This window comes from Oncorhynchus clarkii, chromosome 3 (assembly GCF_045791955.1).
Source record: "Oncorhynchus clarkii lewisi isolate Uvic-CL-2024 chromosome 3, UVic_Ocla_1.0, whole genome shotgun sequence".
In the NCBI taxonomy this organism is placed as follows: Eukaryota; Metazoa; Chordata; class Actinopteri; order Salmoniformes; family Salmonidae; genus Oncorhynchus; species Oncorhynchus clarkii.
This window is the reverse complement of record NC_092149.1, coordinates 5,211,519-5,227,800: the sequence shown is the minus strand read 5'-3', so window position 1 is coordinate 5,227,800 and position 16,282 is coordinate 5,211,519. Positions and strand designations below refer to the sequence as shown.

The 16,282-nt window shown below is 40.0% G+C and overlaps 1 protein-coding gene across 1 annotated transcript in view; it reads left to right on the top strand.

Annotated features, from left to right (window-relative positions):
* The window catches only part of LOC139405583 (CUB and sushi domain-containing protein 3-like), a 493,337-nt gene that overhangs the window by 273,249 nt on the left and 203,806 nt on the right, over positions 1–16,282 (top strand). The gene's annotated exons all lie outside the window — the stretch shown is intronic.

Sequence of the window (16,282 nt, the reverse complement as noted above, 5' to 3'; positions counted from 1 at the left end):
TACATACTGGTTGTGTCCATCATCTACATACTGGTTGTGTCCTTCATCTACATACTGGTTGTGTCCATCATCTACATACTGGTTGTGTCCTTCATCTACATACTGGTTGTGTCCAACATCTACATACTGGTTGTGTCCATCATCTACATACTGGTTGTGTCCATCATCTACATACTGGTTGTGTCCAACATCTACATACAGGTTGTGTCCAACATCCACATACTGGTTGTGTCCAACATCTACATACTGGTTGTGTCCAACATCTATATACTGGTTGTGTCCAACATCCACATACTGGTTGTGTCCAACATCTATATACTGGTTGTGTCCAACATCCACATACTGGTTGTGTCCAGCATCTATTTACTGGTGGTGTCCAACATCTATATACTGGTTGTGTCCAACATCTATATACTGGTTGTGTCCAACATCTACATACTGGTTGTGTCCAACATCTACATACTGGTTGTGTCCAACATCTATATACTGGTTGTGTCCAACATCTACATACTGGTTGTGTCCAACATCCACATACTGGTTGTGTCCAGCATCTATATACTGGTTGTGTCCAACATCTACATACTGGTTGTGTCCAACATCTATATACTGGTTGTGTCCAACATCTACATACTGGTTGTGTCCAACATCTACATACTGGTTGTGTCCAACATCTATATACTGGTTGTGTCCAACATCTATATACTGGTTGTGTCCAACATCCACATACTGGTTGTGTCCAACATCTATATACTGGTTGTGTCCAACATCTACATACTGGTTGTGTCCAACATCTACATACTGGTTGTGTCCAACATCTACATACTGGTTGTGTCCAACATCTATATACTGGTTGTGTCCAACATCTACATACTGGTTGTGTCCAACATCTATATACTGGTTGTGTCCAACATCTACATACTGGTTGTGTCCAACATCTACATACTGGTTGTGTCCAACATCTATATACTGGTTGTGTCCAACATCTATATACTGGTTGTGTCCAACATCTATATACTGGTTGTGTCCAACATCTACATACTGGTTGTGTCCAACATCTACATACTGGTTGTGTCCAACATCTATATACTGGTTGTGTCCAGCATCTACATACTGGTTGTGTCCAACATCTATATACTGGTTGTGTCCAACATCTACATACTGGTTGTGTCCAACATCTATATACTGGTTGTGTCCAACATCTATATACTGGTTGTGTCCAACATCTACATACTGGTTGTGTCCAACATCTACATACTGGTTGTGTCCAACATCTATATACTGGTTGTGTCCAGCATCTACATACTGGTTGTGTCCAACATCTACATACTGGTTGTGTCCAACATCTACATACTGGTTGTGTCCTTCATCTACATACTGGTTGTGTCCAACATCTACATACTGGTTGTGTCCTTCATCTACATACTGGTTGTGTCCAACATCTACATACTGGTTGTGTCCAACATCTACATACTGGTTGTGTCCAACATCTATATACTGGTTGTGTCCAACATCTACATACTGGTTGTGTCCAACATCTATATACTGGTTGTGTCCAACATCTACATACTGGTTGTGTCCAACATCTACATACTGGTTGTGTCCAACATCTACATACTGGTTGTGTCCAACATCTACATACTGGTTGTGTCCAACATCTATATACTGGTTGTGTCCTTCATCTACATACTGGTTGTGTCCTTCATCTACATACTGGTTGTGTCCATCATCTACATACTGGTTGTGTCCATCATCTACATACTGGTTGTGTCCAACATCTATATACTGGTTGTGTCCTTCATCTACATACTGGTTGTGTCCTTCATCTACATACTGGTTGTGTCCTTCATCTACATACTGGTTGTGTCCTTCATCTACATACTGGTTGTGTCCAACATCTATATACTGGTTGTGTCCATCATCTACATACTGGTTGTGTCCAACATCTACATACTGGTTGTGTCCAACATCTACATACTGGTTGTGTCCAACATCTACATACTGGTTGTGTCCAACATCTATATACTGGTTGTGTCCATCATCTACATACTGGTTGTGTCCAACATCTACATACTGGTTGTGTCCAACATCTACATACTGGTTGTGTCCAACATCTATATACTGGTTGTGTCCAACATCTACATACTGGTTGTGTCCAACATCTACATACTGGTTGTGTCCAACATCTACATACTGGTTGTGTCCAACATCTACATACTGGTTGTGTCCAACATCTACATACTGGTTGTGTCCATCATCTATATACTGGTTGTGTCCAACATCTATATACTGGTTGTGTCCAACATCTACATACTGGTTGTGTCCATCATCTATATACTGGTTGTGTCCAACATCTACATACTGGTTGTGTCCAACATCTACATACTGGTTGTGTCCAACATCTACATACTGGTTGTGTCCAACATCTATATACTGGTTGTGTCCAACATCTACATACTGGTTGTGTCCAACATCTACATACTGGTTGTGTCCAACATCTACATACTGGTTGTGTCCAACATCTACATACTGGTTGTGTCCAACATCTACATACTGGTTGTGTCCAACATCTACATACTGGTTGTGTCCAACATCTACATACTGGTTGTGTCCAACATCTATATACTGGTTGTGTCCATCATCTATATACTGGTTGTGTCCAACATCTACATACTGGTTGTGTCCAACATCTACATACTGGTTGTGTCCAACATCTATATACTGGTTGTGTCCAACATCTACATACTGGTTGTGTCCAACATCTACATACTGGTTGTGTCCAACATCTATATACTGGTTGTGTCCAACATCTACATACTGGTTGTGTCCAACATCTACATACTGGTTGTGTCCAACATCTACATACTGGTTGTGTCCAACATCTACATACTGGTTGTGTCCAACATCTACATACTGGTTGTGTCCAACATCTATATACTGGTTGTGTCCATCATCTACATACTGGTTGTGTCCATCATCTATATACTGGTTGTGTCCATCATCTATATACTGGTTGTGTCCAACATCTATATACTGGTTGTGTCCAACATCTATATACTGGTTGTGTCCAACATCTATATACTGGTTGTGTCCAACATCTACATACTGGTTGTGTCCAACATCTATATACTGGTTGTGTCCAACATCCACATACTGGTTGTGTCCAACATCTATATACTGGTTGTGTCCAACATCTACATACTGGTTGTGTCCAACATCTACATACTGGTTGTGTCCAACATCTATATACTGGTTGTGTCCAACATCTACATACTGGTTGTGTCCAACATCTACATACTGGTTGTGTCCAACATCTATATACTGGTTGTGTCCAACATCTACATACTGGTTGTGTCCAACATCTACATACTGGTTGTGTCCAACATCTACATACTGGTTGTGTCCAACATCTACATACTGGTTGTGTCCAACATCTACATACTGGTTGTGTCCAACATCTATATACTGGTTGTGTCCATCATCTACATACTGGTTGTGTCCATCATCTATATACTGGTTGTGTCCAACATCTATATACTGGTTGTGTCCAACATCTACATACTGGTTGTGTCCAACATCTATATACTGGTTGTGTCCAACATCCACATACTGGTTGTGTCCAACATCTATATACTGGTTGTGTCCAACATCTACATACTGGTTGTGTCCAACATCTACATACTGGTTGTGTCCAACATCTATATACTGGTTGTGTCCAACATCTACATACTGGTTGTGTCCAACATCTACATACTGGTTGTGTCCAACATCTACATACTGGTTGTGTCCAACATCTATATACTGGTTGTGTCCATCATCTACATACTGGTTGTGTCCATCATCTATATACTGGTTGTGTCCATCATCTATATACTGGTTGTGTCCAACATCTATATACTGGTTGTGTCCAACATCTATATACTGGTTGTGTCCTTCATCTACATACTGGTTGTGTCCTTCATCTACATACTGGTTGTGTCCTTCATCTACATACTGGTTGTGTCCTTCATCTACATACTGGTTGTGTCCAACATCTATATACTGGTTGTGTCCATCATCTACATACTGGTTGTGTCCAACATCTACATACTGGTTGTGTCCAACATCTACATACTGGTTGTGTCCAACATCTACATACTGGTTGTGTCCAACATCTATATACTGGTTGTGTCCATCATCTACATACTGGTTGTGTCCAACATCTACATACTGGTTGTGTCCAACATCTACATACTGGTTGTGTCCAACATCTATATACTGGTTGTGTCCAACATCTACATACTGGTTGTGTCCAACATCTACATACTGGTTGTGTCCAACATCTACATACTGGTTGTGTCCAACATCTACATACTGGTTGTGTCCAACATCTACATACTGGTTGTGTCCATCATCTATATACTGGTTGTGTCCAACATCTATATACTGGTTGTGTCCAACATCTACATACTGGTTGTGTCCATCATCTATATACTGGTTGTGTCCAACATCTACATACTGGTTGTGTCCAACATCTACATACTGGTTGTGTCCAACATCTACATACTGGTTGTGTCCAACATCTATATACTGGTTGTGTCCAACATCTACATACTGGTTGTGTCCAACATCTACATACTGGTTGTGTCCAACATCTACATACTGGTTGTGTCCAACATCTACATACTGGTTGTGTCCAACATCTACATACTGGTTGTGTCCAACATCTACATACTGGTTGTGTCCAACATCTACATACTGGTTGTGTCCAACATCTACATACTGGTTGTGTCCAACATCTACATACTGGTTGTGTCCAACATCTACATACTGGTTGTGTCCAACATCTATATACTGGTTGTGTCCAACATCTACATACTGGTTGTGTCCAACATCTACATACTGGTTGTGTCCAACATCTATATACTGGTTGTGTCCAACATCTACATACTGGTTGTGTCCAACATCTACATACTGGTTGTGTCCAACATCTACATACTGGTTGTGTCCAACATCTACATACTGGTTGTGTCCAACATCTACATACTGGTTGTGTCCAACATCTATATACTGGTTGTGTCCATCATCTACATACTGGTTGTGTCCATCATCTATATACTGGTTGTGTCCATCATCTATATACTGGTTGTGTCCAACATCTATATACTGGTTGTGTCCAACATCTATATACTGGTTGTGTCCAACATCTATATACTGGTTGTGTCCAACATCTACATACTGGTTGTGTCCAACATCTATATACTGGTTGTGTCCAACATCCACATACTGGTTGTGTCCAACATCTATATACTGGTTGTGTCCAACATCTACATACTGGTTGTGTCCAACATCTACATACTGGTTGTGTCCAACATCTATATACTGGTTGTGTCCAACATCTACATACTGGTTGTGTCCAACATCTACATACTGGTTGTGTCCAACATCTATATACTGGTTGTGTCCAACATCTACATACTGGTTGTGTCCAACATCTACATACTGGTTGTGTCCAACATCTACATACTGGTTGTGTCCAACATCTACATACTGGTTGTGTCCAACATCTACATACTGGTTGTGTCCAACATCTATATACTGGTTGTGTCCATCATCTACATACTGGTTGTGTCCATCATCTATATACTGGTTGTGTCCATCATCTATATACTGGTTGTGTCCAACATCTATATACTGGTTGTGTCCAACATCTATATACTGGTTGTGTCCAACATCTATATACTGGTTGTGTCCAACATCTACATACTGGTTGTGTCCAACATCTATATACTGGTTGTGTCCAACATCCACATACTGGTTGTGTCCAACATCTACATACTGGTTGTGTCCATCATCTACATACTGGTTGTGTCCAACATCTACATACTGGTTGTGTCCAACATCTACATACTGGTTGTGTCCATCATCTATATACTGGTTGTGTCCATCATCTATATACTGGTTGTGTCCAACATCTACATACTGGTTGTGTCCAACATCTACATACTGGTTGTGTCCAACATCTATATACTGGTTGTGTCCATCATTTACATACTGATTGTGTCCAACATCTACATACTGGTTGTGTCCATCATCTATATACTGGTTGTGTCCAACATCTACATACTGGTTGTGTCCAACATCTGCATACTGGTTGTGTCCATCATCTACATACTGGTTGTGTCCAACATCTACATACAGGTTGTGTCCAACATCCACATACTGGTTGTGTCCAACATCTACATACTGGTTGTGTCCAACATCTATATACTGGTTGTGTCCAACATCCACATACTGGTTGTGTCCAACATCTATATACTGGTTGTGTCCAACATCCACATACTGGTTGTGTCCAGCATCTATTTACTGGTGGTGTCCAACATCTATATACTGGTTGTGTCCAACATCTATATACTGGTTGTGTCCAACATCTACATACTGGTTGTGTCCAACATCTACATACTGGTTGTGTCCAACATCTATATACTGGTTGTGTCCAACATCTACATACTGGTTGTGTCCAACATCCACATACTGGTTGTGTCCAGCATCTATATACTGGTTGTGTCCAACATCTACATACTGGTTGTGTCCAACATCTATATACTGGTTGTGTCCAACATCTACATACTGGTTGTGTCCAACATCTACATACTGGTTGTGTCCAACATCTATATACTGGTTGTGTCCAACATCTATATACTGGTTGTGTCCAACATCCACATACTGGTTGTGTCCAACATCTATATACTGGTTGTGTCCAACATCTACATACTGGTTGTGTCCAACATCTATATACTGGTTGTGTCCAACATCTACATACTGGTTGTGTCCAACATCTACATACTGGTTGTGTCCAACATCTATATACTGGTTGTGTCCAACATCTATATACTGGTTGTGTCCAACATCTATATACTGGTTGTGTCCAACATCTACATACTGGTTGTGTCCAACATCTACATACTGGTTGTGTCCAACATCTATATACTGGTTGTGTCCAGCATCTACATACTGGTTGTGTCCAACATCTATATACTGGTTGTGTCCAACATCTACATACTGGTTGTGTCCAACATCTATATACTGGTTGTGTCCAACATCTATATACTGGTTGTGTCCAACATCTACATACTGGTTGTGTCCAACATCTACATACTGGTTGTGTCCAACATCTATATACTGGTTGTGTCCAGCATCTACATACTGGTTGTGTCCAACATCTACATACTGGTTGTGTCCAACATCTACATACTGGTTGTGTCCTTCATCTACATACTGGTTGTGTCCAACATCTACATACTGGTTGTGTCCTTCATCTACATACTGGTTGTGTCCAACATCTACATACTGGTTGTGTCCAACATCTACATACTGGTTGTGTCCAACATCTATATACTGGTTGTGTCCAACATCTACATACTGGTTGTGTCCAACATCTATATACTGGTTGTGTCCAACATCTACATACTGGTTGTGTCCAACATCTACATACTGGTTGTGTCCAACATCTACATACTGGTTGTGTCCAACATCTACATACTGGTTGTGTCCAACATCTATATACTGGTTGTGTCCTTCATCTACATACTGGTTGTGTCCTTCATCTACATACTGGTTGTGTCCATCATCTACATACTGGTTGTGTCCATCATCTACATACTGGTTGTGTCCAACATCTATATACTGGTTGTGTCCTTCATCTACATACTGGTTGTGTCCTTCATCTACATACTGGTTGTGTCCTTCATCTACATACTGGTTGTGTCCTTCATCTACATACTGGTTGTGTCCAACATCTATATACTGGTTGTGTCCATCATCTACATACTGGTTGTGTCCAACATCTACATACTGGTTGTGTCCAACATCTACATACTGGTTGTGTCCAACATCTACATACTGGTTGTGTCCAACATCTATATACTGGTTGTGTCCATCATCTACATACTGGTTGTGTCCAACATCTACATACTGGTTGTGTCCAACATCTACATACTGGTTGTGTCCAACATCTATATACTGGTTGTGTCCAACATCTACATACTGGTTGTGTCCAACATCTACATACTGGTTGTGTCCAACATCTACATACTGGTTGTGTCCAACATCTACATACTGGTTGTGTCCAACATCTACATACTGGTTGTGTCCATCATCTATATACTGGTTGTGTCCAACATCTATATACTGGTTGTGTCCAACATCTACATACTGGTTGTGTCCATCATCTATATACTGGTTGTGTCCAACATCTACATACTGGTTGTGTCCAACATCTACATACTGGTTGTGTCCAACATCTACATACTGGTTGTGTCCAACATCTATATACTGGTTGTGTCCAACATCTACATACTGGTTGTGTCCAACATCTACATACTGGTTGTGTCCAACATCTACATACTGGTTGTGTCCAACATCTACATACTGGTTGTGTCCAACATCTACATACTGGTTGTGTCCAACATCTACATACTGGTTGTGTCCAACATCTACATACTGGTTGTGTCCAACATCTATATACTGGTTGTGTCCATCATCTATATACTGGTTGTGTCCAACATCTACATACTGGTTGTGTCCAACATCTACATACTGGTTGTGTCCAACATCTATATACTGGTTGTGTCCAACATCTACATACTGGTTGTGTCCAACATCTACATACTGGTTGTGTCCAACATCTATATACTGGTTGTGTCCAACATCTACATACTGGTTGTGTCCAACATCTACATACTGGTTGTGTCCAACATCTACATACTGGTTGTGTCCAACATCTACATACTGGTTGTGTCCAACATCTACATACTGGTTGTGTCCAACATCTATATACTGGTTGTGTCCATCATCTACATACTGGTTGTGTCCATCATCTATATACTGGTTGTGTCCATCATCTATATACTGGTTGTGTCCAACATCTATATACTGGTTGTGTCCAACATCTATATACTGGTTGTGTCCAACATCTATATACTGGTTGTGTCCAACATCTACATACTGGTTGTGTCCAACATCTATATACTGGTTGTGTCCAACATCCACATACTGGTTGTGTCCAACATCTATATACTGGTTGTGTCCAACATCTACATACTGGTTGTGTCCAACATCTACATACTGGTTGTGTCCAACATCTATATACTGGTTGTGTCCAACATCTACATACTGGTTGTGTCCAACATCTACATACTGGTTGTGTCCAACATCTATATACTGGTTGTGTCCAACATCTACATACTGGTTGTGTCCAACATCTACATACTGGTTGTGTCCAACATCTACATACTGGTTGTGTCCAACATCTACATACTGGTTGTGTCCAACATCTACATACTGGTTGTGTCCAACATCTATATACTGGTTGTGTCCATCATCTACATACTGGTTGTGTCCATCATCTATATACTGGTTGTGTCCATCATCTATATACTGGTTGTGTCCAACATCTATATACTGGTTGTGTCCAACATCTATATACTGGTTGTGTCCAACATCTATATACTGGTTGTGTCCAACATCTACATACTGGTTGTGTCCAACATCTATATACTGGTTGTGTCCAACATCCACATACTGGTTGTGTCCAACATCTATATACTGGTTGTGTCCAACATCTACATACTGGTTGTGTCCAACATCTATATACTGGTTGTGTCCATCATCTACATACTGGTTGTGTCCAACATCTACATACTGGTTGTGTCCAACATCTACATACTGGTTGTGTCCAACATCCACATACTGGTTGTGTCCAACATCTACATACTGGTTGTGTCCAACATCTATATACTGGTTGTGTCCATCATCTACATACTGGTTGTGTCCATCATCTACATACTGGTTGTGTCCATCATCTACATACTGGTTGTGTCCAACATCCACATACTGGTTGTGTCCAACATCTACATACTGGTTGTGTCCAACATCTATATACTGGTTGTGTCCATCATCTACATACTGGTTGTGTCCATCATCTATATACTGGTTGTGTCCATCATCTATATACTGGTTGTGTCCAACATCTACATACTGGTTGTGTCCAACATCTACATACTGGTTGTGTCCAACATCTATATACTGGTTGTGTCCATCATTTACATACTGGTTGTGTCCAACATCTACATACTGGTTGTGTCCATCATCTATATACTGGTTGTGTCCAACATCTACATACTGGTTGTGTCCAACATCTGCATACTGGTTGTGTCCATCATCTATATACTGGTTGTGTCCAACATCTACATACTGGTTGTGTCCAACATCTACATACTGGTTGTGTCCAACATCTACATACTGGTTGTGTCCATCATCTATATACTGGTTGTGTCCAACATCTATATACTGGTTGTGTCCAACATCTACATACTGGTTGTGTCCATCATCTATATACTGGTTGTGTCCATCATCTACATACTGGTTGTGTCCAACATCTACATACTGGTTGTGTCCAACATCTATATACTGGTTGTGTCCAACATCTACATACTGGTTGTGTCCAACATCTATATACTGGTTGTGTCCATCATCTACATACTGGTTGTGTCCAACATCTACATACTGGTTGTGTCCATCATCTACATACTGGTTGTGTCCAACATCTACATACTGGTTGTGTCCAACATCTACATACTGGTTGTGTCCAACATCTACATACTGGTTGTGTCCAACATCTACATACTGGTTGTGTCCAACATCTACATACTGGTTGTGTCCAACATCTACATACTGGTTGTGTCCAACATCTACATACTGGTTGTGTCCAACATCTATATACTGGTTGTGTCCATCATCTATATACTGGTTGTGTCCAACATCTACATACTGGTTGTGTCCAACATCTACATACTGGTTGTGTCCAACATCTATATACTGGTTGTGTCCAACATCTACATACTGGTTGTGTCCAACATCTACATACTGGTTGTGTCCAACATCTATATACTGGTTGTGTCCAACATCTATATACTGGTTGTGTCCAACATCTACATACTGGTTGTGTCCAACATCTACATACTGGTTGTGTCCAACATCTACATACTGGTTGTGTCCAACATCTACATACTGGTTGTGTCCAACATCTATATACTGGTTGTGTCCATCATCTACATACTGGTTGTGTCCATCATCTATATACTGGTTGTGTCCATCATCTATATACTGGTTGTGTCCAACATCTATATACTGGTTGTGTCCAACATCTATATACTGGTTGTGTCCAACATCTATATACTGGTTGTGTCCAACATCTACATACTGGTTGTGTCCAACATCTATATACTGGTTGTGTCCAACATCCACATACTGGTTGTGTCCAACATCTATATACTGGTTGTGTCCAACATCTACATACTGGTTGTGTCCAACATCTATATACTGGTTGTGTCCATCATCTACATACTGGTTGTGTCCAACATCTACATACTGGTTGTGTCCAACATCTACATACTGGTTGTGTCCAACATCCACATACTGGTTGTGTCCAACATCTACATACTGGTTGTGTCCAACATCTATATACTGGTTGTGTCCATCATCTACATACTGGTTGTGTCCATCATCTACATACTCGTTGTGTCCATCATCTACATACTGGTTGTGTCCAACATCCACATACTGGTTGTGTCCAACATCTACATACTGGTTGTGTCCAACATCTATATACTGGTTGTGTCCATCATCTACATACTGGTTGTGTCCATCATCTATATACTGGTTGTGTCCATCATCTATATACTGGTTGTGTCCAACATCTACATACTGGTTGTGTCCAACATCTACATACTGGTTGTGTCCAACATCTATATACTGGTTGTGTCCATCATTTACATACTGGTTGTGTCCAACATCTACATACTGGTTGTGTCCATCATCTATATACTGGTTGTGTCCAACATCTACATACTGGTTGTGTCCAACATCTGCATACTGGTTGTGTCCATCATCTATATACTGGTTGTGTCCAACATCTACATACTGGTTGTGTCCAACATCTACATACTGGTTGTGTCCAACATCTACATACTGGTTGTGTCCATCATCTATATACTGGTTGTGTCCAACATCTATATACTGGTTGTGTCCAACATCTACATACTGGTTGTGTCCATCATCTATATACTGGTTGTGTCCATCATCTACATACTGGTTGTGTCCAACATCTACATACTGGTTGTGTCCAACATCTATATACTGGTTGTGTCCAACATCTACATACTGGTTGTGTCCAACATCTATATACTGGTTGTGTCCATCATCTACATACTGGTTGTGTCCAACATCTACATACTGGTTGTGTCCATCATCTACATACTGGTTGTGTCCAACATCTACATACTGGTTGTGTCCAACATCTATATACTGGTTGTGTCCAACATCTACATACTGGTTGTGTCCAACATCTATATACTGGTTGTGTCCATCATCTACATACTGGTTGTGTCCAACATCTATATACTGGTTGTGTCCAACATCTATATACTGGTTGTGTCCAACATCTACATACTGGTTGTGTCCAACATCTATATACTGGTTGTGTCCAACATCTATATACTGGTTGTGTCCAACATCTACATACTGGTTGTGTCCAACATCTATCTACTGGTTGTGTCCAACATCTATATACTGGTTGTGTCCAACATCTACATACTGGTTGTGTCCAACATCTACATACTGGTTGTGTCCAACATCTATATACTGGTTGTGTCCAACATCTATATACTGGTTGTGTCCAACATCTATATACTGGTTGTGTCCAACATCTACATACTGGTTGTGTCCAACATCTACATACTGGTTGTGTCCAACATCTATATACTGGTTGTGTCCAACATCTACACACTGGTTGTGTCCAACATCTATATACTGGTTGTGTCCAACATCTACATACTGGTTGTGTCCAACATCTACATACTGGTTGTGTCCAACATTTATATACTGGTTGTGTCCAACATCTATATACTGGTTGTGTCCAACATCTACATACTGGTTGTGTCCAACATCTATATACTGGTTGTGTCCAACATCTACATACTGGTTGTGTCCATCATCTATATACTGGTTGTGTCCAACATCTACATACTGGTTGTGTCCAACATCTACATACTGGTTGTGTCCAACATCTATATACTGGTTGTGTCCAACATCTACATACTGGTTGTGTCCAACATCTACATACTGGTTGTGTCCAACATCTATATACTGGTTGTGTCCAACATCTATATACTGGTTGTGTCCAACATCTATATACTGGTTGTGTCCAACATCTACATACTGGTTGTGTCCAACATCTATATACTGGTTGTGTCCAACATCTACATACTGGTTGTGTCCAACATCTACATACTGGTTGTGTCCAACATCTATATACTGGTTGTGTCCAACATCTACATACTGGTTGTGTCCAACATCTACATACTGGTTGTGTCCAACATCTACATACTGGTTGTGTCCAACATCTATATACTGGTTGTGTCCAACATCTACATACTGGTTGTGTCCAACATCTACATACTGGTTGTATCCAACATCTACATACTGGTTGTGTCCAACATCTACATACTGGTTGTGTCCTTCATCTACATACTGGTTGTGTCCCAAATTGCACCCTATTCCCTTCAGAGACAATTACCTTTTATTCTACGGTTGAGACCTTGAGGATAAAGATGAGGAAGGCATCAGACATGTTTCTCTCCCTGTTGTTTTCATGGTCTTTGTTTGATAGGAATCAGACATGTTTCTCTCCCTGTTGTTTTCATGGTCTTTGTTTGATAGGAATCAGACATGTTTCTCTCCCTGTTGTTTTCATGGCCTGTGTTTGATATGAATCAGACATGTTTCTCTCCCTGTTGTTTTCATGGCCTGTGTTTGATATGAATCAGACATGTTTCTCTCCCTGTTGTTTTCATGGCCTGTGTTTGATATGAATCAGACATGTGTCTCTCCCTGTTGTTTTCATGGTCTTGGTTTGATAGGAATCAGACATGTTTCTCTCCCTGTTGTTTTCATGGTCTTGGTTTGATAGGAATCAGACATGTTTCTCTCCCTGTTGTTTTCATGGTCTTTGTTTGATAGGAATCAGACATGTGTCTCTCCCTGTTGTTTTCATGGTCTTTGTTTGATAGGAATCAGACATGTTTCTCTCCCTGTTGTTTTCATGGTCTTTCTTTGATAGGAATCAGACATGTTTCTCTCCCTGTTGTTTTCATGGCCTTTGTTTGATATGAATCAGCATTTTCAAAGGTTTCTGTGGTATTCCGTTATATTTGTTTGTTTCCTACAGGGCATCCCAAATGGCACCCTATTCCCTATTTAGAGCCATAGGGCCTGGTCTAAAGTAGTGCACTACATAGGGAATAGGGTGCCATAGGGCCTGGTCTAAATTAGTGTACTATATAGGGACTAGGGTGCCTATACAATTGTTTACAGAGATGATTTCACTTATAATTCACTCTATCACTATTCCAGTGAGTCAGAAGTTGACATACACTAAATTGACTAAGTTGTCTTTAAACAGCTTGGAAAATTCCAGAAAATTATGTCTTGTCTTCAGAAGTTTCTGATAGGCTAATTTACATAATTTGAGCCAATTGGAGGTGTACCTGCGGATGTATTTCAAGGCCTACCTTCAAACTCAGTGCCTCTTTGCTTGACATCATGGGAAAATCAAAAGAAATCAGCCAAGACATCAGAAATAAAATCGTAGACCTCCTCAAGCCTGATTCATCCTTGGGAGCAATTTCCAAACTCCTGAAGGTACCACTTTCATCTGTACAAACAATAATACGCAAGTATAAACACCATGGGACCACGCAGCCGTCATACCGCTCAGGAAGGAGACACGTTCTGTCTCCTCGAGATGAACGTACTTTGGTGCGAAAAGTGCAAATCAATCCCAGAACAACAGCAAAGGACCTTGTGAAGATGCTGGAGGAAACAGGTACAAAAGTATCTATATCCACAGTAAAACGAGTCCTATATCGACATAACCTGAAAGGCTGCTCAGCAAGGAATAAGACACTGCTCCAAAACCGCCATAAAAAAGCCAGACTAGGGTTTGCAACTGCAGATGGGGACAAAGATTGAACTTTTTGAAGAAATGTCCTCTGGTCTGATAGAACTGTTTGGGCTTAATTACCATCGTTATGTATGGAGGAAAAAGGGGGATGCTTGCAAGCCAAAGAACACCATCCCAACCGTGAAGCGCAGGGGTGGCAGCATCATGTTGTGGGGTGCTTTGCTGCAGGAGGGACTGGTGCACTTCACAAAATAGATGGCATGATGAGGAAGGAAAATGATGTGGATATATTGAAGCAACATCTCAAGACATCAGTCAGAAAGTTACAGCTTGGTCGCAAATGGGTCTTCCAAATGGACAATGATCCCAAGTGTACTTCCAAAGGTGTGTCAAAATGGCTTAAGGACAACAAAGTCAAGGTATTGGAGTGGTCACCACAAAGCCCTGACCTCAATCCCATAGAAAATTTGTGGGCAGAACTGAAAAAGCATGTGTAACCAAGGAGGCCAACGCTGCCAAATACTAACTGAGTGTATGTAAACTTCTGACCCACTGGGAATGTGATGAAAGAAATAAATAATTCTCTCTACTATTATTCAAATAAAGTGGTGATCCCAACTGACCTAAGACAGGGAATTTTTACTCTGATTAAATGTCAGGAATTGTGAAAAAACAAGTTTAAATATATTTGGCTAAGGTGTATGTAAACTTCCGACTTTACCTGTACATATATATTTTCTCTTGCAGGGTAATGTATACATATATATTTTCTCTTGCAGGGTAATGTATACATTAATATTTTATCTTGCAGGGTAATGTATACATTAATATTTTATCTTGCAGGGTAATGTATACATGTATATTTTATCTTGCAGGGTAATGTATACATTAATATTTTATCTTGCAGGGTAATGTATACATTAATATTTTATCTTGCAGGGTAATGTATACATTAATATTTTATCTTGCAGGGTAATGTATACATGTATATTTTATCTTGCAGGGTAATGTATACATGTATATTTTATCTTGCAGGGTAATGTATACATTAATATTTTATCTTGCAGGGTAATGTATACATTAATATTTTATCTTGCAGGGTAATGTATACATATATATTTTATCTTGCAGGGTAATGTATACATTAATATTTTATCGTGCAGGGTAATGTATACATTAATATTTTCTCTTGCAGGGTAATGTATACATTAATATTTTATCTTGCAGGGTAATGTATACATTAATATTTTATCTTGCAGGGTAATGTATACATATATATTTTAT